This window comes from Acanthochromis polyacanthus, chromosome 22, assembly GCF_021347895.1.
Source record: "Acanthochromis polyacanthus isolate Apoly-LR-REF ecotype Palm Island chromosome 22, KAUST_Apoly_ChrSc, whole genome shotgun sequence".
Taxonomy (NCBI): Eukaryota; Metazoa; Chordata; class Actinopteri; family Pomacentridae; genus Acanthochromis; species Acanthochromis polyacanthus.
Window position 1 is genome coordinate 10,489,856 of NC_067134.1, and position 26,048 is coordinate 10,515,903.

At 31.5% G+C, this 26,048-nt stretch overlaps 1 long non-coding RNA gene across 1 annotated transcript in view; it reads right to left on the bottom strand.

The window, feature by feature from the left end:
- LOC127531904 (uncharacterized) overlaps positions 1 to 14,729 on the bottom strand; it is a 59,117-nt gene extending 44,388 nt beyond the window's left edge. Inside the window, exon 1 of the long non-coding RNA XR_007939139.1 lies at positions 14,666 to 14,729. This is a non-coding gene — a long non-coding RNA (uncharacterized LOC127531904). The remainder of the gene's footprint in view (positions 1 to 14,665) is intronic.
- Between the last annotated feature and the right edge of the window lie 11,319 nt (positions 14,730 to 26,048).

Here is a 26,048-nt window from a genome sequence, read left to right on the forward strand (position 1 = left end):
AGCATTTGTGCACTTTTCTGAATAATTTACCATTATCTTACAGATTTCTCTGAGTGGGTCTAGTAAAACCACAGAAAAAATACACGCTTCGCTTAAAACAGCCCGCCGTATATATAGTGCCTCGAAGTGCAAGAAATAATAATCTGTACTGGACGATACACCTACAAAATGATACATCGTCACTACAATAAAAATAATCAGGTCAAGGTCATACACCCCAAAAGGCACATCTATACTACATAGAGATGGCCTGGGTGCAATATGAATGAAATCCCTCAAGTAGTTCCTGAGATATGCTCCGGAAACGAAAAGTGGATGTACGTACGGACGGACATACAGACGGACATACGGACGGACATACGGACGGACGCGATGACGCCAATATCCCCCTTCGTGTCTACGCCACAGCGGGGGATAAAAAAATGCATTTACTTACATCCATCCATTCTCTATACACCGCTTTATCCTCACTAGGGTCATGGGGGGTGCTGGAGTCTATCCCAGCTGACTCGGGTGAAGGAAGGGGACACCCTGGACAGGTCACCAGTCTGTAGCAGGACTACATATACAGACACACAATCACACTCACATTCACACCTACGAGCAATTTAGAGTAATCAATTAACCTCAGTATATTTTTGGACTGTGGGAGGAAGCCGGAGTACCCGGAGAAAACCCACACATGCACAGGGAGAACATGCAAACTCCATGCAGGAAGATCCCAGGCCGGGATTTGAACCAGAGATCTTCTTGCTGCAAGGCGAAAGTGCTAACCACTTACACCACTCTGCAGTCATTTACTTATATGTTTATTATAAAAAAAATCCATAATTATTATACATAATGTTGACATCAAGAGGTTGCATTTGTGTCTTTTGTTTATTTTTTACTGTCTTTACTTTCATTGTATTTAAATCAGCAAATAATTATTTTATAAATATTTTGCAAATATTTCATGCAATTTGAAAGAAAAATAATGTAGATTTTCAGGATTTAAAAATAGTAAATGTCTTTGTTGCTCTTATTTGACAGATTTTCACTGTTCTGTTAGATTACATCAGATAAAATCACAGAAATGAAGCACTATTTACATGTTTGCTATAAAAAAGGTCATAATTTTACATAATGTTTATATCAAGAGGTTGTATTTTACAAAAAGTATTTTTTTTCCAATCTGTGATTGCGAAATTAAACTTTTTATTGTATTTAAATCAACAAAAACAGTCATTTTACAGACATTTAATCCAATTTGGAGGAACAGTTGTATATAGTTTTAGGATTGACAAACCGTAAATAGCTTTTTTTAAATAGATTTTTCCTATTTTGTTAAATTATTTCTAATAACATGACAGAAATGAAGTATTATTTACATGCTGGCTGCAAAAAAATCAATAACATATTTTTACAAACAGTAATCAATTCTTTTACAGTGTTTGCAAAATTAAACAATTTTTATTGACTCTAAATCAATAAAAATGTAATTTTAAAAATATGTATTGCAATTTTAAAGATGAATATATTTTTGGGATTTAAAAATGTTAAATTACTTTATTTTTCCGATTTTCCCTGTTTTGTTAAATTGCATCCCATAAAAGCACAGAACTGCTGCACAGACATTCTTTAGAGCTACTAATCAACATCAGAAAATGTTGAATTAAGGCTAAATTTAGTTGCAAACAATGAGCTGAAACTTCTAATAAAGGAAAGGGATTCATTAATCTGTTACTTTTGGTGATATTTTGTTATGTTTTTGTATTTTAACCACAAAATCTGCTTTGCTTGCTGATTCTCTTGCACATAAACCGAGTTAAACCTGCAGGCAGAGACTAAAATCCACCTTAAAAATTATTGGAAACTCATTCAAGTTTAGTTCAAGGCCTCCCAGTTCCAGCTGGGACAATAAAACCACAGTAAATAAACTGCAAACATCAGCTGATAAGAACAGAAAACTCACTTTCCAGCGGCAAAAGTCTCATAAAGTTTAAGATGCTGCTTCACTAACTTTAGTAAATGCAGTGATTCATGATGGTTTGTTGTCGCCCTGAAGGTCAAACTGAGGCAGGAAAAGAGACAATTTCCTCACTCCATGGTTAAAAACTCCACCAGAACAACAACAAAAATCACATAAATCTTTTCCATTGGAGCAGAATGCTGTCTTTGTTGGGGGAAGAACCTCGTGACTAATTTTCTAACATTTACTCCGATAAAGACGCTTCTTCAGACATATTAGAGAAATGAACGGGCCAAAACTAAAGACGAGTTTTTATAAAATTCATGGAAATTTGGAAGAATTACGAAGAATTTGCTTGTTCCTGATCCAGATTAACCGATTCTGTGCCTCGTACATGCCGTCCTGTAAACAAGTTGTTGATAAATAGATAAAAAGCAGCCGACAAACCGTCCTTTATGGAGGTCGCGGCTTTAAAAACGACGTTTAAAAAGGCGTCACTCCTTCTGCTCAGGCTTCTTTGAGTCGCTTTAAAATGATAAAATGGTGACGCAATTCTGAATTTGTTTTTTAGAGTTTGACAAACTTGCTCAAGAAAGGATCGACCAAGTATTTCAGAATAAAAGTATTCTACATGTTTAATTTTGTACTATTGTGACATTTAGCTCTTTTTTGAGCTAAAAAATTAAACTTTTTGTGCAGCTTCTTCGATTTCAACTCACAACCAGAGATTATTTCATCTACTAGTCTGATATTTTGAATCAATGACGTGTTGAGAAGCAATTGTGATAATTTCAGGCTTTTATTTTGAAAAGCTCCTGAGATATTGACATTCAAACAGCCTGAAGTTTCCACATTTCAACTCACCAATGGAACCATTTTTGCAGTTGCAATGTTTCTTGCACTTTTGCTGCTTGGTATTCACATTTTTAAGTCTTTTTTTTGGCAGATTTGTGTTATTTACAGTGTAGAAATGAAGGATTTTAAGAGCGCCTCTGCACAAAAGTAGAATTATCTCCACAGCGTAGATCAACAGACATTATTAACATGTAGCATCTTTAGTAAACTGGATGTTGGAGCGAAGACGGAACTCTAAATAGTGTTGAGGGTTTTGCTTGAAGCCGCAAAGTTGAAGATGAACTTAAAAAGATATTTTTAAGATTGACACACTTCTTCTAAGTGTCTTCGTACGACAAAACCTTCATATCTGAATAAGAAACAACTGAAAAATACATTATCTATGCAGAAAAAAGCCAAAAAAAATGAGAAAGACGCTTCAAGGAGTGAAGACAGCTCAAAGACGACTGAACGTGAAGCTGTTCTAGAGCTTTCAAACCCAATATTTCATGAGCTTCATCGGTGTTTTCATGTTTTTTCAGCACTCAGTAGTTGTCTTTTCCCCTAAACATTGCCTCAGGCTTATTATATTTCTTAACATTTAAGCAGAAAGTCAGCGATAATGTTGCTAAACTGCATTTTCAATCTGCCAGCTGCTCTTTCAGTTAAAATAAAAGTGCAAACGCTAAAAACTGCTGATATTTTCTCCAGACTTCGAAAGTTTCTTCTTCCTGAAAGCCTGAAACTCACCAACATCTGCAGCGATTCACCAAAGAACCGGATGTGACTCCTAACCAGAGCTCCTCACCGACCAGCCGCCGGTCCGAGTCCCTCCAGAGGTGGAAAATAACACGACTGCAGCAGGCCTGTAATTTCCAGCAGCCGCGACCTCTAATCATATCCTGATCTGCATCCTTTATCCTCCTGTCTAATTTGAGACCTGAAAGTTTCGGCCCATATTTCATAGTTCAGTCGCGCATCCAGGAGTTGAACAATATCGTCACCAGATTGGAAACATGAGGTTTAATATTAATGAAGACACCTGAGTCAGTATTTTTACTGCACACGGAGGTCTTTACCTGCCTGAAAATGACACAAAAAGGACAGAAGAGATTTAAATTTTAACTATTTCTTCAGTTTTTTTCCACGTCCAAAATGCATCACATGCTTTGAAATTGATGCCATTTTTGAGAAAATGCAACCATATATGTCATTTGGTACAAAAGTACCAAAAACCTGGATATTAATACACAAAAGTACCAAAAACCTAGATATTACTGTACAAAAGTACCATAAATCTAGATATTACTGTACAAAAGTACCAAAAATCTAGAAATTAATGCACAAAAGTACCAAAAACATAGATATTAATGCACAAAAGTACCAAAAACCTGGATATTAATGCACAAAAGTACCAAAAACATAGATATTACTGTACAAAAGTACCAAAAATCTAGATATTAATGCACAAAAGTATCAAAAACATAGATATTACTGTACAAAAGTACCAAAATCTAGAAATTACTGTACAAAAGTACCAAAAATCTAGAAATTAATGCACAAAAGTACCAAAAATCTAGATATTAATGCACAAAAGTACCAAAAACCTGGATATTAATGCACAAAAGTACCAAAAACATAGATATTACTGTACAAAAGTACCAAAAATCTAGATATTAATGCACAAAAGTATCAAAAACATAGATATTACTGTACAAAAGTACCAAAAATCTAGAAATTACTGTACAAAAGTACCAAAAATCTAGATATTAATGCACAAAAGTACCAAAAACATAGATATTACTGTACAAAAATACCAAAAATCTAGAAATTAATGCACAAAAGTACCAAAAACATAGATATTAATGCACAAAAGTACCAAAAACCTGGATATTAATGCACAAAAGTACCAAAAATCTAGATATTACTGTACAAAAGTACCAAAAATCTAGATATTAATGCACAAAAGTATCAAAAACATAGATATTACTGTACAAAAGTACCAAAAATCTAGATATTAATGCACAAAAGTATCAAAAACATAGATATTACTGTACAAAAGTACCAAAAATCTAGAAATTAATGCACAAAAGTACCAAAACAGATATTAATGCACAAAAGTACCAAAAATCTAGATATTACTGTACAAAAGTACCAAAAATCTAGAAATTAATGCACAAAAGTACCAAAAACAGATATTAATGCACAAAAGTACCAAAAACCTGGATAGTAATGCACAAAAGTACCCAAAACATAGATATTAATGTACAAAAGTACCAAAAATCTAGATATTAATGCACAAAAGTACCAAAAACATAGATATTAATGTACAAAAGTACCAAAAATCTAGATATTAATGCACAAAAGTACCCAAAACATAGATATTAATGTACAAAAGTACCAAAAATCTAGATATTAATGCACAAAAGTACCAAAAACATAGATATTAATGTACAAAAGTACCAAAAACATAGACATTAATGTACAAAAGTACCAAAAACCTGGATAGTAATGCACAAAAGTACCCAAAACATAGATATTAATGTACAAAAGTACCAAAAATCTAGATATTAATGCACAAAAGTACCAAAAACATAGATATTAATGTACAAAAGTACCAAAAACATAGATATTAATGTACAAAAGTACCAAAATCTAGATATTAATGCACAAAAGTACCCAAAACATAGATATTAATGTACAAAAGTACCAAAATCTAGATATTAATGCACAAAAGTACCAAAAACATAGATATTAATGTACAAAAGTACCAAAAACATAGATATTAATGTACAAAAGTACCAAAAATCTAGATATTAATGCACAAAAGTACCCAAAACATAGATATTAATGTACAAAAGTACCAAAAATCTAGATATTAATGCACAAAAGTACCAAAAACATAGATATTAATGTACAAAAGTACCAAAAACATAGATATTAATGTACAAAAGTACCAAAAATCTAGATATTAATGCACAAAAGTACCCAAAACATAGATATTAATGTACAAAAGTACCAAAAATCTAGATATTAATGCACAAAAGTACCAAAAACATAGATATTAATGTACAAAAGTACCAAAAACATAGACATTAATGTACAAAAGTACCATAAATCTAGATATTAATGCACAAAAGTACCCAAAACATAGATATTAATGTACAAAAGTACCAAAAACATAGATATTAATGTACAAAAGTACCAAAAACATAGATATTAATGTACAAAAGTACCAAAAATCTAGATATTAATGCACAAAAGTACCCAAAACATAGATATTAATGTACAAAAGTACCAAAAACATAGATATTAATGTACAAAAGTACCAAAAATCTAGATATTAATGCACAAAAGTACCAAAAACATAGATATTAATGTACAAAAGTACCAAAAACATAGATATTAATGTACAAAAGTACCAAAAATCTAGATATTAATGCACAAAAGTACCCAAAACATAGATATTAATGTACAAAAGTACCAAAAATCTAGATATTAATGCACAAAAGTACCAAAAACATAGATATTAATGTACAAAAGTACCAAAAACATAGATATTAATGTACAAAAGTACCAAAAATCTAGATACTAATGCACAAAAGTACCAAAAATCTAGATATTAATGCACAAAAGTACCCAAAACATAGATATTAATGTACAAAAGTACCAAAAATCTAGATATTAATGCACAAAAGTACCCAAAACATAGATATTAATGTACAAAAGTACCAAAAATCTAGATATTAATGCACAAAAGTACCCAAAACATAGATATTAATGTACAAAAGTACCAAAAACATAGATATTAATGTACAAAAGTACCAAAAATCTAGATATTAATGCACAAAAGTACCAAAAACATAGATATTAATGTACAAAAGTACCAAAAACATAGATATTAATGTACAAAAGTACCAAAAATCTAGATATTAATGCACAAAAGTACCAAAAACATAGATATTAATGTACAAAAGTACCAAAAATCTAGATATTAATGCACAAAAGTACCAAAAACATAGATATTAATGCACAAAAGTACCAAAAACATAGACATTAATGTACAAAAGTACCATAAATCTAGATATTAATGCACAAAAGTACCAAAAACATAGATATTAATGTACAAAAGTACCATAAATCTAGATATTAATGCACAAAAGTACCAAAAACATAGATATTAATGTACAAAAGTACCAAAACATAGATATTAATGTACAAAAGTACCAAAAATCTAGATATTAATGCACAAAAGTACCCAAAACATAGATATTAATGTACAAAAGTACCAAAAATCTAGATATTAATGCACAAAAGTATCAAAAACATGGATATTACTGTACAAAAGTACCAAAAATCTAGAAATTACTGTACAAAAGTACCAAAAATCTAGATATTAATGCACAAAAGTACCAAAAACATAGATATTACTGTACAAAAATACCAAAAATCTAGACATTAATGCACAAAAGTACCAAAAACATAGATATTAATGCACAAAAGTACCAAAAACCTGGATATTAATGCACAAAAGTACCAAAAATCTAGATATTACTGTACAAAAGTACCAAAAATCTAGATATTAATGCACAAAAGTATCAAAAACATAGATATTACTGTACAAAAGTACCAAAAATCTAGAAATTAATGCACAAAAGTACCAAAAACAGATATTAATGCACAAAAGTACCAAAAATCTAGATATTACTGTACAAAAGTACCAAAAATCTAGAAATTAATGCACAAAAGTACCAAAAACAGATATTAATGCACAAAAGTACCAAAAACCTGGATAGTAATGCACAAAAGTACCAAAAACATAGATATTAATGTACAAAAGTACCATAAATCTAGATATTAATGCACAAAAGTACCAAAAACATAGATATTAATGTACAAAAGTACCATAAATCTAGATATTAATGCACAAAAGTACCAAAAACATAGATATTAATGTACAAAAGTACCAAAAATCTAGATATTAATGCACAAAAGTACCCAAAACATAGATATTAATGTACAAAAGTACCAAAAATCTAGATATTAATGCACAAAAGTACCAAAAACATAGATATTAATGTACAAAAGTACCAAAAACATAGACATTAATGTACAAAAGTACCATAAATCTAGATATTAATGCACAAAAGTACCAAAAACATAGATATTAATGTACAAAAGTAACAAAAATCTAGATATTAATGCACAAAAGTACCAAAAACATAGATATTAATGTACAAAAGTACCAAAAATCTAGATATTAATGCACAAAAGTACCAAAAACATAGATATTACTGTACAAAAATACCAAAAATCTAGAAATTAATGCACAAAAGTACCAAAAACATAGATATTAATGCACAAAAGTACCAAAAACCTGGATATTAATGCACAAAAGTACCAAAAATCTAGATATTACTGTACAAAAGTACCAAAAATCTAGATATTAATGCACAAAAGTATCAAAAACATAGATATTACTGTACAAAAGTACCAAAAATCTAGAAATTAATGCACAAAAGTACCAAAAACAGATATTAATGCACAAAAGTACCAAAAATCTAGATATTACTGTACAAAAGTACCAAAAATCTAGAAATTAATGCACAAAAGTACCAAAAACAGATATTAATGCACAAAAGTACCAAAAACCTGGATAGTAATGCACAAAAGTACCAAAAACATAGATATTAATGTACAAAAGTACCATAAATCTAGATATTAATGCACAAAAGTACCAAAAACATAGATATTAATGTACAAAAGTACCAAAAACATAGATATTAATGTACAAAAGTACCAAAAATCTAGATATTAATGCACAAAAGTACCCAAAACATAGATATTAATGTACAAAAGTACCAAAAATCTAGATATTAATGCACAAAAGTACCAAAAACATAGATATTAATGTACAAAAGTACCAAAAACATAGACATTAATGTACAAAAGTACCATAAATCTAGATATTAATGCACAAAAGTACCAAAAACATAGATATTAATGTACAAAAGTAACAAAAATCTAGATATTAATGCACAAAAGTACCAAAAACATAGATATTAATGTACAAAAGTACCAAAAATCTAGATATTAATGCACAAAAGTACCCAAAACATAGATATTAATGTACAAAAGTACCAAAAATCTAGATATTAATGCACAAAAGTACCAAAAACATAGATATTAATGTACAAAAGTACCAAAAACATAGATATTAATGTACAAAAGTACCAAAAATCTAGATACTAATGCACAAAAGTACCAAAAATCTAGATATTAATGCACAAAAGTACCCAAAACATAGATATTAATGTACAAAAGTACCAAAAATCTAGATATTAATGCACAAAAGTACCCAAAACATAGATATTAATGTACAAAAGTACCAAAAATCTAGATATTAATGCACAAAAGTACCCAAAACATAGATATTAATGTACAAAAGTACCCAAAACATAGATATTAATGTACAAAAGTACCAAAAACATAGATATTAATGCACAAAAGTACCAAAAACATAGACATTAATGTACAAAAGTACCAGAAATCTAGATATTAATGCACAAAAGTACCAAAAACATAGATATTAATGTACAAAAGTACCATAAATCTAGATATTAATGCACAAAAGTACCAAAAACATAGATATTAATGTACAAAAGTACCAAAAACATAGATATTAATGTACAAAAGTACCAAAAATCTAGATATTAATGCACAAAAGTACCCAAAACATAGATATTAATGTACAAAAGTACCAAAAATCTAGATATTAATGCACAAAAGTATCAAAAACATAGATATTACTGTACAAAAGTACCAAAAATCTAGATATTAATGCACAAAAGTATCAAAAACATAGATATTACTGTACAAAAGTACCAAAAATCTAGAAATTAATGCACAAAAGTACCAAAAACAGATATTAATGCACAAAAGTACCAAAAATCTAGATATTACTGTACAAAAGTACCAAAAATCTAGAAATTAATGCACAAAAGTACCAAAAACAGATATTAATGCACAAAAGTACCAAAAACCTGGATAGTAATGCACAAAAGTACCAAAAACATAGATATTAATGTACAAAAGTACCATAAATCTAGATATTAATGCACAAAAGTACCAAAAACATAGATATTAATGTACAAAAGTACCAAAAACATAGATATTAATGTACAAAAGTACCAAAAATCTAGATATTAATGCACAAAAGTACCAAAAACATAGATATTAATGCACAAAAGTACCAAAAACCTGGATATTAATGCACAAAAGTACCAAAAATCTAGATATTACTGTACAAAAGTACCAAAAATCTAGATATTAATGCACAAAAGTATCAAAAACATAGATATTACTGTACAAAAGTACCAAAAATCTAGAAATTAATGCACAAAAGTACCAAAAACAGATATTAATGCACAAAAGTACCAAAAACCTGGATAGTAATGCACAAAAGTACCAAAAACATAGATATTAATGTACAAAAGTACCAAAAACATAGACATTAATGTACAAAAGTACCATAAATCTAGATATTAATGCACAAAAGTAACAAAAATCTAGAAATTAATGCACAAAAGTACCAAAAACAGATATTAATGCACAAAAGTACCAAAAACATAGATATTAATGTACAAAAGTACCAAAAACATAGATATTAATGTACAAAAGTAACAAAAATCTAGATATTAATGCACAAAAGTACCAAAAACATAGATATTAATGTACAAAAGTACCAAAAATCTAGATATTAATGCACAAAAGTACCAAAAACATAGATATTACTGTACAAAAATACCAAAAATCTAGAAATTAATGCACAAAAGTACCAAAAACATAGATATTAATGCACAAAAGTACCAAAAATCTAGATATTACTGTACAAAAGTACCAAAAATCTAGATATTAATGCACAAAAGTATCAAAAACATAGATATTACTGTACAAAAGTACCAAAAATCTAGAAATTAATGCACAAAAGTACCAAAAACAGATATTAATGCACAAAAGTACCAAAAATCTAGATATTACTGTACAAAAGTACCAAAAATCTAGATATTAATGCACAAAAGTATCAAAAACATAGATATTACTGTACAAAAGTACCAAAAATCTAGAAATTAATGCACAAAAGTACCAAAAACAGATATTAATGCACAAAAGTACCAAAAACCTGGATAGTAATGCACAAAAGTACCAAAAACATAGATATTAATGTACAAAAGTACCATAAATCTAGATATTAATGCACAAAAGTACCAAAAACATAGATATTAATGTACAAAAGTACCAAAAACATAGATATTAATGTACAAAAGTACCAAAAATCTAGATATTAATGCACAAAAGTACCCAAAACATAGATATTAATGTACAAAAGTACCAAAAATCTAGATATTAATGCACAAAAGTACCAAAAACATAGATATTAATGTACAAAAGTACCAAAAACATAGACATTAATGTACAAAAGTACCATAAATCTAGATATTAATGCACAAAAGTACCAAAAACATAGATATTAATGTACAAAAGTAACAAAAATCTAGATATTAATGCACAAAAGTACCAAAAACATAGATATTAATGTACAAAAGTACCAAAAACATAGATATTAATGTACAAAAGTACCAAAAATCTAGATATTAATGCACAAAAGTACCCAAAACATAGATATTAATGTACAAAAGTACCAAAAATCTAGATATTAATGCACAAAAGTACCAAAAACATAGATATTAATGTACAAAAGTACCAAAAACATAGATATTACTGTACAAAAGTACCAAAAATCTAGAAATTAATGCACAAAAGTACCAAAAACAGATATTAATGCACAAAAGTACCAAAAACCTGGATAGTAATGCACAAAAGTACCAAAAACATAGATATTAATGTACAAAAGTACCAAAAACATAGACATTAATGTACAAAAGTACCATAAATCTAGATATTAATGCACAAAAGTAACAAAAATCTAGAAATTAATGCACAAAAGTACCAAAAACAGATATTAATGCACAAAAGTACCAAAAACATAGATATTAATGTACAAAAGTACCAAAAACATAGATATTAATGTACAAAAGTAACAAAAATCTAGATATTAATGCACAAAAGTACCAAAACATAGATATTAATGTACAAAAGTACCAAAAATCTAGATATTAATGCACAAAAGTACCAAAAACATAGATATTACTGTACAAAAATACCAAAAATCTAGAAATTAATGCACAAAAGTACCAAAAACATAGATATTAATGCACAAAAGTACCAAAAACCTGGATATTAATGCACAAAAGTACCAAAAATCTAGATATTACTGTACAAAAGTACCAAAAATCTAGATATTAATGCACAAAAGTATCAAAAACATAGATATTACTGTACAAAAGTACCAAAAATCTAGAAATTAATGCACAAAAGTACCAAAAACAGATATTAATGCACAAAAGTACCAAAAATCTAGATATTACTGTACAAAAGTACCAAAAATCTAGATATTAATGCACAAAAGTATCAAAAACATAGATATTACTGTACAAAAGTACCAAAAATCTAGAAATTAATGCACAAAAGTACCAAAAACAGATATTAATGCACAAAAGTACCAAAAACCTGGATAGTAATGCACAAAAGTACCAAAAACATAGATATTAATGTACAAAAGTACCATAAATCTAGATATTAATGCACAAAAGTACCAAAAACATAGATATTAATGTACAAAAGTACCAAAAACATAGATATTAATGTACAAAAGTACCAAAAATCTAGATATTAATGCACAAAAGTACCCAAAACATAGATATTAATGTACAAAAGTACCAAAAATCTAGATATTAATGCACAAAAGTACCAAAAACATAGATATTAATGTACAAAAGTACCAAAAACATAGACATTAATGTACAAAAGTACCATAAATCTAGATATTAATGCACAAAAGTACCAAAAACATAGATATTAATGTACAAAAGTAACAAAAATCTAGATATTAATGCACAAAAGTACCAAAAACATAGATATTAATGTACAAAAGTACCAAAAACATAGATATTAATGTACAAAAGTACCAAAAATCTAGATATTAATGCACAAAAGTACCCAAAACATAGATATTAATGTACAAAAGTACCAAAAATCTAGATATTAATGCACAAAAGTACCAAAAACATAGATATTAATGTACAAAAGTACCAAAAACATAGATATTAATGTACAAAAGTACCAAAAATCTAGATACTAATGCACAAAAGTACCAAAAATCTAGATATTAATGCACAAAAGTACCCAAAACATAGATATTAATGTACAAAAGTACCAAAAATCTAGATATTAATGCACAAAAGTACCCAAAACATAGATATTAATGTACAAAAGTACCAAAAATCTAGATATTAATGCACAAAAGTACCCAAAACATAGATATTAATGTACAAAAGTACCCAAAACATAGATATTAATGTACAAAAATACCAAAAATCTAGATACTAATGCACAAAAGTACCAAAAATCTGGATATTTTCTCCGTTAAATATGTCTGCACTTTCTTGCTGATGAACTCCAGAAGTAAATGCTTATTTTTTACACATTAATATCCAGATTTTTGGTATTTTTGTATATTAATATCCAGATTTCTGGCATTTTAATACATTAAAATCAAGATTTTTGGCACTTTCGTGCATTAATATCTACATTTTTGGACTTTTGTGCATTGACATCCAGACTTTTGGCACTTTTGTACATTCATATCCATATTTTTGGTACTTTTGTACATTAATATTCAGTTCTTAAACATTTTTATGCGTCCAAAATGCCTCACATGCCTTGAAATTGACGCCAGTTTTTGAACAAATATAACCTTCTACGTCATTCCTGCTCATTTCAACCACATTCTGGGTCATTTTAATGCTCTATAATCTGAGAACAGCTCGTACAGGACTTACTGGTCAAATGCAAGTCACAGTTCAAACCCAAAAAGCTCTGCGGCTCCTCACAAGACGGAAAAAGTTCATAAAACCTTATCCGAGTGTCATCTAGCGCCAGCGGCCACAGAGCAAATTTAAGAGTACAAGCAGTTCCTTCACTGTGAAAATCTCGTTTTTGGTATTAAAAAAAGCATAGAAATTGTTAAAATGCACCATTAATGCCTCTAGAATAATGTCTTACTGTGTTCTGCTGCTTGTTTATGGCATTTCTAACCAGAAAAACCCTTTTGGTTAAATAGAAATTCCTAAAAATTAAAGTTTGGCATTTTATGAGGAGCGTGTCGTTCTAAACCTCGTGAATCGACCTCATGTTTCCATTCAGCCACCAGAGAAGTGAAGAAAATGAAATATTGTTGCTTTTCAAAGGGCCGAGACACGTGGAAACGGGAAAAGGGCAAAAACAAGCTCCTGATATAAAATTTAAAACTGATTATTGCCTAAAATATCATCACATGCTGCAGCTTTAGGGTAAGAAATCTAATAAAATAATAAAAGATAAGTAATACAAAAGCAGAATTCTATCAGGACGACCAAACTATCCTCCAGAGTTAAGTTTCATATTTTGGAAATGAATGTTGTGACGTTTAGTGCTGATCTCTGTTAAAAATGAATCTTTGAACATACTCGACATTCATGCAGCTACAGTCCCCATTCAAGCTTAAAACGCTCCAGATGCTTTGAATGTTTGACTTTACATCTGTGTAAAACATTTAGTTTAGTCTGCGCTTTATCCTCCATTGAGAGGAGTTCTGTAGCTTTTGAGGGATTTCATTGGTGTGACGTAGTGGTTTCTAAACTGCTCAAACTTGTGCAAACTGATCTCAAAGACAAACATTTTTGTGTTTAAAATGAAGGCAGCTTGTGAGAAGAGACTTACTGGGTGTACAGGTGGTAATCCAAGCTGAACGACTGGAGACGAGGCACAGGTGAAAGCAAGCAGGGTGATTAACAAGGAAGGAAAAGGACAAACGGACGATTTCAAAATAAAACAGGAAGTAGCTAAAGGGGACATTAAACCTCCACACAGACACGACAAGAGACATGGGAAGCAGAATAATGGAATAAAAACATGGAAATATATGATAAAAACAAAACAGAAACTAGCTTCATTGCCATTGGGCTCGAAATAATCGATATCTCTGATCAATACGTGCTTTCCACCTCTTGAAATTTACCGATTGCCCACATGGATAGAAACATTTATGAAGGAATTCTGTTTTTAATTTAGCTCACTTGTTACTTTACTTGACGACACACTAAAGAGCATACCAGACTTAACTCTTTGATGCCCAACATGGGCAAAAAGATACCCATATTCACTGGAATATGGGTATCTTTTGACCCACAGATATTACGTTTAGGACCACAAACGTTGGCGTTGGTGACTAGATGTAAGGTTGTAGGTTTGACTCCATGGTCTTTCTTCTTCGGTAAAGACTGTCTACGTGTCAGGACGTTTAATGGAACTCAAGTAGACTTTTGGATTACCCTAGAAATTCCATTTACTTTCATTCTCACACTAAAATATACCTCCAACAGGTGTTAAATTTACCAAAAATCAACCATTTCAGGTCATCGAGTTCCCTCTGTTTGTGCATTTTAGGTGTTTTTACAAAACAAAAACAAACCAAACAAGAGCAATCCGAGGTTTCTGACCTCCACCAAGGGAAGATGATACGAAGTTGGAAAATCTAAATCCGGATCCACAATCCAGATCCTTAACCAGATCAACACAAAATTTGAATGGAGTCTTCCCTGGGCCAAGATCCACCTCTGTTGAAAATTTCATGAAGATCCGACAAGTAGTTTCCGAGAAATTCTGTCCACAGACACGCACACAGACAGACAAATAAATAAATGGACCTGATCGCATAACCTCCTTGGCGGAGGTAATTACGAAGTCTTGAAGTGCTGCAGCATTCATTTGTGGTCTCTGAGTGCCCCCTGTTGGTGGGTGAGTGTTACAGCAGCAGTAGCTTCAATAGACAAAGCAGAAAATGATGAAACGTGGGGGTTTCGAGAGGTAGCTGTGGCTCAGATGGTAGAGTAGATTGGTTACTGGATGTAAGGTTGTAGATTTGACTCCAAGGTATTCCTTCTTTGGTAAAGATTGTGCACATGTCAGTAGTTTTACAAAACGATGTAATGAATATAGAACTGGACAGACTTTTTGGATGACCCAAGAAATTCAAGTCCATTTACCTTCAATTTCGTACTTAAATATACCTCCAACAGTGGACGACACTTTACAGATATTGAATTCACCAACAATCAGCCATTTGTGGTCATTGGAGGGGTTATATATTCTCAAAACAAGTCCGATTATGATGCAACAAAGTGCTGCAGCATTCATTTGTGGTCTCTGAGTGCCCCCTATTGGTGGGTGAGTGTTACAGCAGCAGTACCTTAAATAGAGAAAGCAGAAAATGATGAAACGTGAGGGTTTCTAGTGGTAGCTGTGGCTCAGATGGTAGAGTAGATTGGTTACTGGATGTACAGTTCAGCATCAGGGTCTTTCTTCCTTTGTAAAGATTACCTACATGTAAGGATTTTTCATGGAACAAACACGAAAGTGAAGAAGACTTTTACCTCCAGTTTTGCACTTAAATATACCTCCACTTCACAGACATTAAATTCACCAACAGTTAACCATTTGTGGAGCATCTGAGGTGTTTCTACTACAAAAACCAAACAGTTTACGAAGTCTTGAAGGGCTGCAGCATTCATTTGTTGTCTCTGAGTGCCCCCTGTTGGTGGGTCAGTCTTACAGCAGCAGTACCTAGCTTTTTTGGTGTGTTTTTTTAAAAATAAATGCACCAACAGCCAGAAGGAGAGAATGGAGTCCTGAACCAGCAGCCAGACTTTGACCCATCTCATTAATCTGAGTGTGATTAAATTTGAGCTTTGCAGGCACAAATCAGTCTGTCAAAAAGGCAAAATGTTCCAAAGGTGGCACAAAACAGATGCAAAATACCCAAAATGAGACACAAAATGATCTCAAATAGACACAAAATGGCTAAATAGAGATGCAAAAAGACTAAAACGTGGCATGAAATGACCAAAATTAAATGCGAACATCCACGCACAACTATCAAAATGACTGAAAATGACAATAATGTGATGCAAACTGACCACAAAGAGCTTTAGAGTCCCCACAGAGAGATAGAAGTGTATATGATCATGAATGAATGCAAAACTATAATAGTGAGACACAAAATGAACATTGTGGAATAAAAAAATGACCATAAGAAGATGTAACATGACCAGAAATAGACAAAATGTTCCAAATCCATTTACATTTATTCTTGCATTCATTCAGTATGTCAGATTAATCTCATTATTTGAAGGCTCTTTTGCAGCAAAGTGATGAAATTCTTCTTCAGTTGAACTCAGCTGAACCCTCCCTGCACTAAATCACGCCTGAAAAACGCGACGCAGGAGAAAGTTCACAAGTTGCAGTCAGAGTTTGGGAGCGCGTTTACTGCTGTGTAAATGCCACCTCTGCATGTCGCAATAAAACGCTGCAGCAGCCTGCGGTGGCACAGTGGAAAGTTACCGTGGCTCTCTGGCCTGTTTCGGTGCTGCCAGATGTATAAACTGGTGGCATTTTCAGTAATGATGAGGAACAACGGCTGCTGGCTCCCTCCACACCCTCTCCAGTTAATCCCAGCTACAAAAAACGGTTCAGCTCTGAACTGAGAAAAAGCTCTAAATCTACTGATTCATGAACACGCTGTCACCCAGGGCCTTCAGTCACCTATTATCCTCCATGAGAAGCTATCATTTGTTTTAACTGCCTGCTATAAATCACTTTGTGGATGTCTCAATTAAGAGCAACAACCGCTCAGCTCAATTAGCATCTCCTGGATCACAAAGCCATTAAATTCGAGCTTTGCAGGCACAAATCAATCTGTCATCATCCGCCAAATTCGACAGCGTGGAGACAGAAAAATGGAGCCGAGCTGCAGAAACAGAAAAAGCAGCGACTCTGAACAAATCCAAAGTGGTTTAAATCAATCCGCTGGACTTTAAGAAAGTTCCTTGAAGATGTTCCACCTCTCATCCAAGAGGCTTCTTCAGTTCTGGTGGTGGTTGGTGTTGCCTCAGCTTTTAAACCTCTGTGAGGTGTGTCCAGGGCTATTATTCCAACGACCCAAAACCAAAACTCATCTGACTACTCAACGATGGTCGTTGTGAGTATCGGTGGGGGTCGTTGAAATGTCACTGAGCCCTCGCGTGCTAACTGTGGTCATTAGCATGAGTCTGCTGAGGAGTTCTTTTGGGGAGTTTTGAAAGGACCGGATTGTAAATTGGCGAAAGATGATGTCGCAGACCACCCCACCCCCGTTCAGAGATGGCTTGTCTACTTTGACATGGATGGCTTCTTTCACTCCTCTCTCAAACCATCTGTCCTCCCTGTCCAAAATCTGAACATTGGTGTCCTGAAACGAGTGTCCTTCTTCCTTTAAGATAAGATAAGATAAGATAAGATAAGATAAGATAAGATAAGATAAGATAAGATAAGATAAGATAAGATAAGATAAGATAAGATAGACTTTATTGATCTCACAAAGGAGAAATTTACTGTTACAGGGCTCTTAGGAACAAAAAACAGAAGAGTGCAAAAGTCCTTTCAAAACTCCCCAAAAGAACTCCTCAGCAGACTCATGCTAATGACCACAATTAGCACACGAGAGGCTCAGTGACATTTCAACGACCCCCACCGATACTCACAATGACCATCGTTGAGTAGTCAGGTGAGTTTTGGTTTTGGGTCGTTGGAATAATAGCCCTGGACACACCTCACAGAGATTTAAAAGCTGAGGCAACACCAACCACCACCAGAACTGAAGAAGCCTCTTGGATGAGAGGTGAAACGTCTTCAAGGAACTTTCTTAAACTCCAGTGGATTGATTGAAACTACTTTGGATAACCATGACCTGGATGAATGAGAACCTACACAGAGACGACTCTGAACAAAGAGCCTCATAAAGAGAAAGTGAGAAACTCTGCCAGGCTCCGTTAAAACAGGGTGTATTTTCAACAAAGGTTGTATTTTCCCAGGACCAGGAAGCGGCAGATAGCTGTTGACACGTAGCTCAGTGTCATGTTTGGTGTTTGCTGCCACGGCAACACCGATGCCAAGAGTTCTGCCAGCCGACCTGCAGCTGCTTTCTATGCAAAGCACGCGCAAATGAGAAGCATTTTTTTAATTACAGCCTTTACACAAGGTTGTTTATTTATCAGCTCTGGATCCGCCTGCACAGGTTTCATCAGCTCGATGGGGTAAAGGAACGAACAGGGCGGTGACGAGAAGGTCGAAGGTTTAAACTGACGAGTGATGCTGTCCTCAGCCTCAAAATACAAAACCTGAAGGTCCCGTTTTCATGTTCTTATGCCAGAAAAGATACAAAAACAACCAAAATGAGATGCAAAAGAGACATATATAAAATGAAAATGGCACAAAAAATATGTAAAAAGAACCAAAATGAGACAGAAACTGTGCAAAATTTAATGTGATGAACCTCAGGGGGATGGAAAATTATCAAAATGTGTCACAAAAGGATCAAAATGGAATTTCAGCTTGACTGCTATGAGATGCCATGTCCCAAAAGGGGCACAAAAGACAAAAATAAAACACAAATGTGACAGAAAATAGCCAGTAGGAGACGTACAATGGCTACAAAGAGATGCAAAATGACTATAGAGAGATGCAAATTGACCAAAAAAGAGATGCAAAATGACCATGAAGACATAAAAAATGACTAAAAATATATATGCAAAATGACTAAAAAGAGATAAAAATCACTAAAAATAAATTAAACATGACCATAAAGAGATATAAAATGACCACAAAGAGATGTAAAATGACTAAAAAGAGATGAAACATGATCATAAAGAGATATAAAATGACCACAAAGAGATGTAAAATGACTAAAAAGAGATGAAACATGATCATAAAGAGATATAAAATGATCATAAAGAGATGTAAAATGACTAAAAACAGATAAAAGATGACCATAAAGAGATATAAAATGACCACAAAGAGAAGCAAAATGACTGAAAGGAGATCTAAAATGACTAAAAAGAGATACAAAATGACTGTACAGAGATATAAAATTATAATAAAGAGATGCAAAATGACTAAAAAGAGATACAAATGACTAAAAAGAGATGCAAAATGATCACAAAGAGATGCAAAATGACTATAAAGAGATGTAAAATGGCTAAAATTAGTTGTAAAATGACTAAACAGAGATGCAAAATGACTAAAAAGAGAGATTTTAAAAAGTATAAAAGAGATGAAACGTGACCAAAAAGAGATGCAAAATGACTATAAAAAGATACAAAATGACTAAACAGAGATTCAAAGCTCAGAGTGCTATCAGAAGTCAGTTACAAACATCTGTTGGGTGAAAAGCATTTGGGATTTTTTGGTTGTTTTCATTCATGACTGTTCAGGTTGCGTAATGCTTCGAAGACTTCCAAGATTGTAAATATGAAGTGTCACGCATCAGGATTCTTCTGGATGGAAATAATGACGAGAGGTAGCGTGAAACAAAAGCTGGGTTCTTCTGTGGAGCTCCAGAAAGTCTGCTTCAGGCTTGTTATACATCATTTATGTAAAGAAACAAAGGATCAGACGCTGAAACCTGCAGCTACGACTGATCCAGAGGCACTTCTATCACAGGGAAGCAGACAAACAGCAACGAGTCCACTGTTTTCTCTCCACCTCATGCATGGAGTCATTAGAATGAGAGCTAAGTTAAGGCAGAACGGTGGAGATGTAATGAAAATCAGATGTTTGTCAGTATTTTTGGAATGTTAAAACCCATAAAATGAAGCGATGGCAGCCTGAGGATCCCCGACTAACAAGATCTGTCAGTAAATAATAAATCAAATCATGTAGATGCTGCCAATGAACCTGCAGCAGCTTTGGTTTTTGGTATTTATTTTAAAAACAGTCAGCATGAAGTCTCCTTTTTGATTTTAAGTTTTTAAGTGCATCTCTTTATGGTAATTTTGTATCTCTTTATAGTCATTTTGCATCTCCTTTTAGTCATTTTGTATCTCATTTTAATCATTTTGCATCTCCTTTTAGTCATTTTGTATCTCATTTTAATCATTTTGCATCTCTTTATAGTCAGTTTGTATCTCTTTAGATTAATTTTGTATCTCTTTATAGTCATTTAGTATCTCTTTGGAGTCATTTTATATCCCTTTTAAGTCATTTCGCATCTCTTTATACACATTTTGCATCTCTTTTTTTTTACGATTTTGCATCTCTTTATAGTGATTTTGCATCTCCTAATGGTCGTTAGCATCTCTTTTTAGACGTTCTATATCTCTTTTTAGCCATTTTGCATCTCTTCAGTCATCTCTTTAGTCATTTACATCTCTTTCTACACATTTTACATGTCTTTATAGTCATTTTGTATCACTTTATGGTCATGTTGCATCATTTTATAGTCAGTTTGCATCTCTTTTTTGTCATTTTGCATCACTTTATAATCTTTTTGCATCTCTTTTTAGTAATTTTGCATGTCTTTATAGCCATTTTACATCTGTTTTTAATCATTTTGCATCTCTTTTCAGTCATTTTGCATCTCTTTATAGTCATTTTACATCTGTTTGTATTCATTTTGCATCTCTCTATGTCATTTTGCATCTCTTTGTATTAATTTTGCATCTCTTTTTTAGTAATTTTGCATGTCTTTATAGCCATTTTACATCTCTTTATAGTCATTTTGCATCTCTTTTTAGTTATTTTGCATCTCTTTTCAGTCATTTTGCATCTCTTTATAGTTATTTTGCATCTCTTTATAGTCATTTTACATCTCTTTGTATTCATTTTGCATCTCTTTATAGTCATTTTACATCTCTTCGTATTCATTTTGCATCTCTTTATAGTCATTTTACATCTCTTCGTATTCATTTTGCATCTCTTTATAGTCATTTCGCATCTCTTTTTAGTTATTTTACATCTCTTTTTAGTTATTTTGCATCTCTTTATAGTCATTTTACATCTCTTTGTATTCATTTTGCATCTCTTTATAGTCATTTTACATCTCTTCGTATTCATTTTGCATCTCTTTATAGTCATTTCGCATCTCTTTTTAGTTATTTTACATCTCTTTTTAGTTATTTTGCATCTCTTTATAGTCATTTTGCATCTGTTTTTATTTATTTTGCATACTTATAGTCATTTTGCATCTCTTTTTAGTTATTTTACATCTCTTTTTAGTCATTTTGCATCTTTTTATAGTCATTTTGCATCTCTTTTTAGTTATTTTGCATGCTTTATAGTCATTTTGCATCTCTTTTTAGTTATTTTACATCTCTTTATAGTCATTTTGCATCTCTTTTCAGTTATTTTGCATCTCTTTTTAGTCATTTTACATTTCTTTATAGTCATTTTGCATCTCTTTATAGTCATTTTGCATGGAGGGAATCCATGTTACCTTTCGCTTTTGTAAATTTGGTCTTTGGCGTGCTGAAGCAGGTCCTTCTGTAAGCACAAGCGCACCACGATATATCAGGCTGACACTGAATACACTGAACATAATGAACAATGCAGGAATCCTTCACATTCACAGCCTGGTAGAGCTCACTTCACCTCACTCCATCAGAGCGTCGGAGGACATGGTGACTGGCTGCCAAATGACCGCAGCGCTGAGTAAATATGTACATGCACCTTGTTGTTACTGCAAACTGCTGCCAACACGGGCCGAGTTCAGCCTCAGGAAAGAGAAACTCAACCTCTGACTGCACAGAAACACTCATGCAGAGGGACAAAGTTACAATAGGCCGAGAAAAAGGATGCAGAATGACCCAAAAGAGACAAAATGTGGCACGAAACAGGTGTAAGACAACCAAAATGTGACGCAAAATGAACAAAAATAAATGCAAACAACCAGAAAGAGACATAAAACGAACAAAATGACCAAAATGTGACCTAAGATGACAAGAAACTGACTGAATTTTCCAAATGTGAGATGCAAAATATCCAAAATTAGACACAAAATTAACTTCATGGACAATAAACTTACCTCATTAGGATGGAAAACAAATCAAAATGAGACATAAAATGGCTAATAAGAGATACAAAAACACCAAAATGTGACCCAAACTGACCAGAATTACACACCTATGATCACACATCATTGCGAAACTATGACAATAACACAAAATAAGCATCATGGACAATTTTTTTTTACAAAATTAGGATGGGAAATGACCATAAATAGACAAGATGTCTTAAATGGGGCACAGAACAGATGGAAAACAATCAAAATGAGATATAAAATGATCTCAACAGACACAAAATGACGAATAAGAGATGCAAAAGCACCAAAATGACCAGAATTACATGCATATGATCACAAATGATTGCAGAACTACAACAGCGACACACAAAATGAACACCATGGACGAAAAACATCAGAAACAGACAAAATGTCTCAAATGTGACAAATAACAGATGAAAAATGTCCTAAATCAGACATGTAATGATCTCAAATAGACACAAAGTAAGTAAAAAGACATGCAAAAAAAGATTAAAATGAGACACAAAATTACCACAATTAAATGCAAGCAACCACAAGGAAATGCAAAACTACCAAAATGTGACCCACACTAGCCAGAAACAGACACAATGTCCTAAATGTGTCACAAAACAGATACAAAACAGCCAAAATGACCTCAAACAGACACAAAATGGCAAAAAAGAGATTCATATTGACCTCATGGAGACACAAAATGACCGAAATGACACAAAAACAGCCATAGTGAGATGCAAACCATGACCACAAAGAGTGGCTACAGAGATGTAAAGCATGCAAAATGTGGTTTAAGATTAGCAAAAGTAAATGCAAATGTCCACAAAGCAATGCAAAACAAAAAACAACCAAAAATGACTGTAATAAGAGGCAAAATGGCACAAAAGAGACACAGAATGGCTACAGAGAGATGCAAAAAGAGCAAAACCCGACACAAAGCAATCAAAATGAAAAGAATAAATGAAAAAAAGTGAAACAAAATGATCAAAATAGCACCAAAACGAGTAAAAAAACATACCACAGTAACACAAAAAATGACCAAAATAGAGCAAAGACAAGATGTAGAATGACCCCCAAAGAGAGACAGAGTATTTTGTTACATATACTACATCAATAAAATCACATTTAAAAAAAATAAATCACAAATAAATGTATTAATGTTGTTTTTTAACATTTTAAAATTATTCCCATTGTTTATAAATGTAGCTGAATGCTTTAAAACTGTAGTAACTGTATTTTAATATTCATATTTGTAGTAATATTAATAATAATATAATAAATAATAATAATAATAATAAATAATAAAATGAAAATAATATAATAAAATAATTCAAGGAAAATGTTTGGAAAAATCAAACAAAAATAAATAATATTGTAGAGAAATGTGATTGAATATGAACTATCTATGACCATGTTTAGTAATATTTGTGCATTTAAATCAATTTTTAAAACATGGCTGCTATTTTAATTACTTTAAATAATTGCATAATTTGTAAATAAATAGATATTTTAAAAGTAACTTTATTAATACATTAATAAATGTCTGAGTATGCATGTATTTATTTTTCTCTATCTCTTGTTTTTTTCATAATAACATCATTTATTATTGTAATTTATTTATTTTAATTTATTGAAATTGTAAATTTACAAAAGATGTTTAAACTACAGTGTTATTTTTGAAAAGATTTCTAAAATTTCATTGTATAATTTTTTAAATAAATATATATTTCTACAAACACGTGTATAAATGTGGTGATAAATGTGTTTATTTTTAGTTCATACATTTAGTAATTCATTTGTGTCTTGTATCTTTTTTACAGCAACATTAATAATTCTTCAGATAATTTGGAGCGATTGTAATATTTTCAAATGTGAAATGATTTTATAAATGTCTTTTTCATGTTTATTCATCAGAATTTATGCAAATATTTGAAAATGTAAATAGATGTTTATGTGGTGTTTATAAATGCAAACAACAAGAAATGTGTTTTATCTTTTTGTTTTAGTCATCATTCTTCTTCTTCTTCTTATTACTATTTTAATCTATTATCTATTAAATTTATTTTAATGTTTGTAATTAAGTAAGGAGAGACTTATTAACAAGGTAAAATTTTATATAAATGTGAAATTATTTTCATTATTTATTGTATATGTATTTATTTAGCTTTTTAAAAATACTTATATATTTCAATTTATAGAATAAATTCCTCAACATAAACAACTGTTTACTGTTTAATATGACATGGTAACTGCCATTTAATATATTTCAGAATATGACACATTCTTTATTGAATAATTTGCTTTTAAATTTACTGTAATATTTTGAAAAGTAATATTACATTTTTATCTGTTACTGGAACTATAGAGATGTTTCTTTAAAATAAATAAATAAATAAATAATAATAATAATAATAACAAGACAACGAAGGAGAGGAATATTTATTTCATCGTGCACTATAAATTATTATTTTAGAATTTGCTATTTTAAAAAGTAAAATTACTTGATAAATATATGTATTTTAGATACTCTTTTATTACTGGAAATATAGAAATGTGTCTTTAAAGTATATAAATACATAGTTAAATAAGAACTTATGTTCTAATTTATATAGATTATAATTTATTTATTGCATTAATAATATGAATATTTATTTATCAAATTTATTTTATTTATTTGAAATATCTTTCTTGATGCATTTCTCCACAGTGACACATTATTTATTGAATATAAAATGTAAAATTACATAGTTATTTATTACTGGAAATAATTCTATTTATTTAATTCTGCACTGTAAAACTTGTTTATAACGCAATTATGTGCTGTGACATATTATTTATTGGAAAAAACCTTTTAAATGCGATAAATAAAATGAAAAAATTCTGATTTCATAAACACTTTATTTATTTATTTGCACTGATACAATTTTGACAAGCCCCTGTAAATATTATCAAATGCATCAAATTCAATGTAGACATTTTTAAATACATAAAGATGTGTTTATGCCACAGCTAATCAGTGTTGTTATTATTGTTTAATAAATATTAGTTTTCCTAAATTGAACACTGTATTTACACAAGCATGACAGACATTTTAAAGGTCTTCCCAGTTGGATTGCGGTTTATCCAGTCTGTGGCTGCTGCGGGAACGTCCGGTCCACCTTAAAAATTTCTGCTCTCATATTACAGTAAGACACGTACATG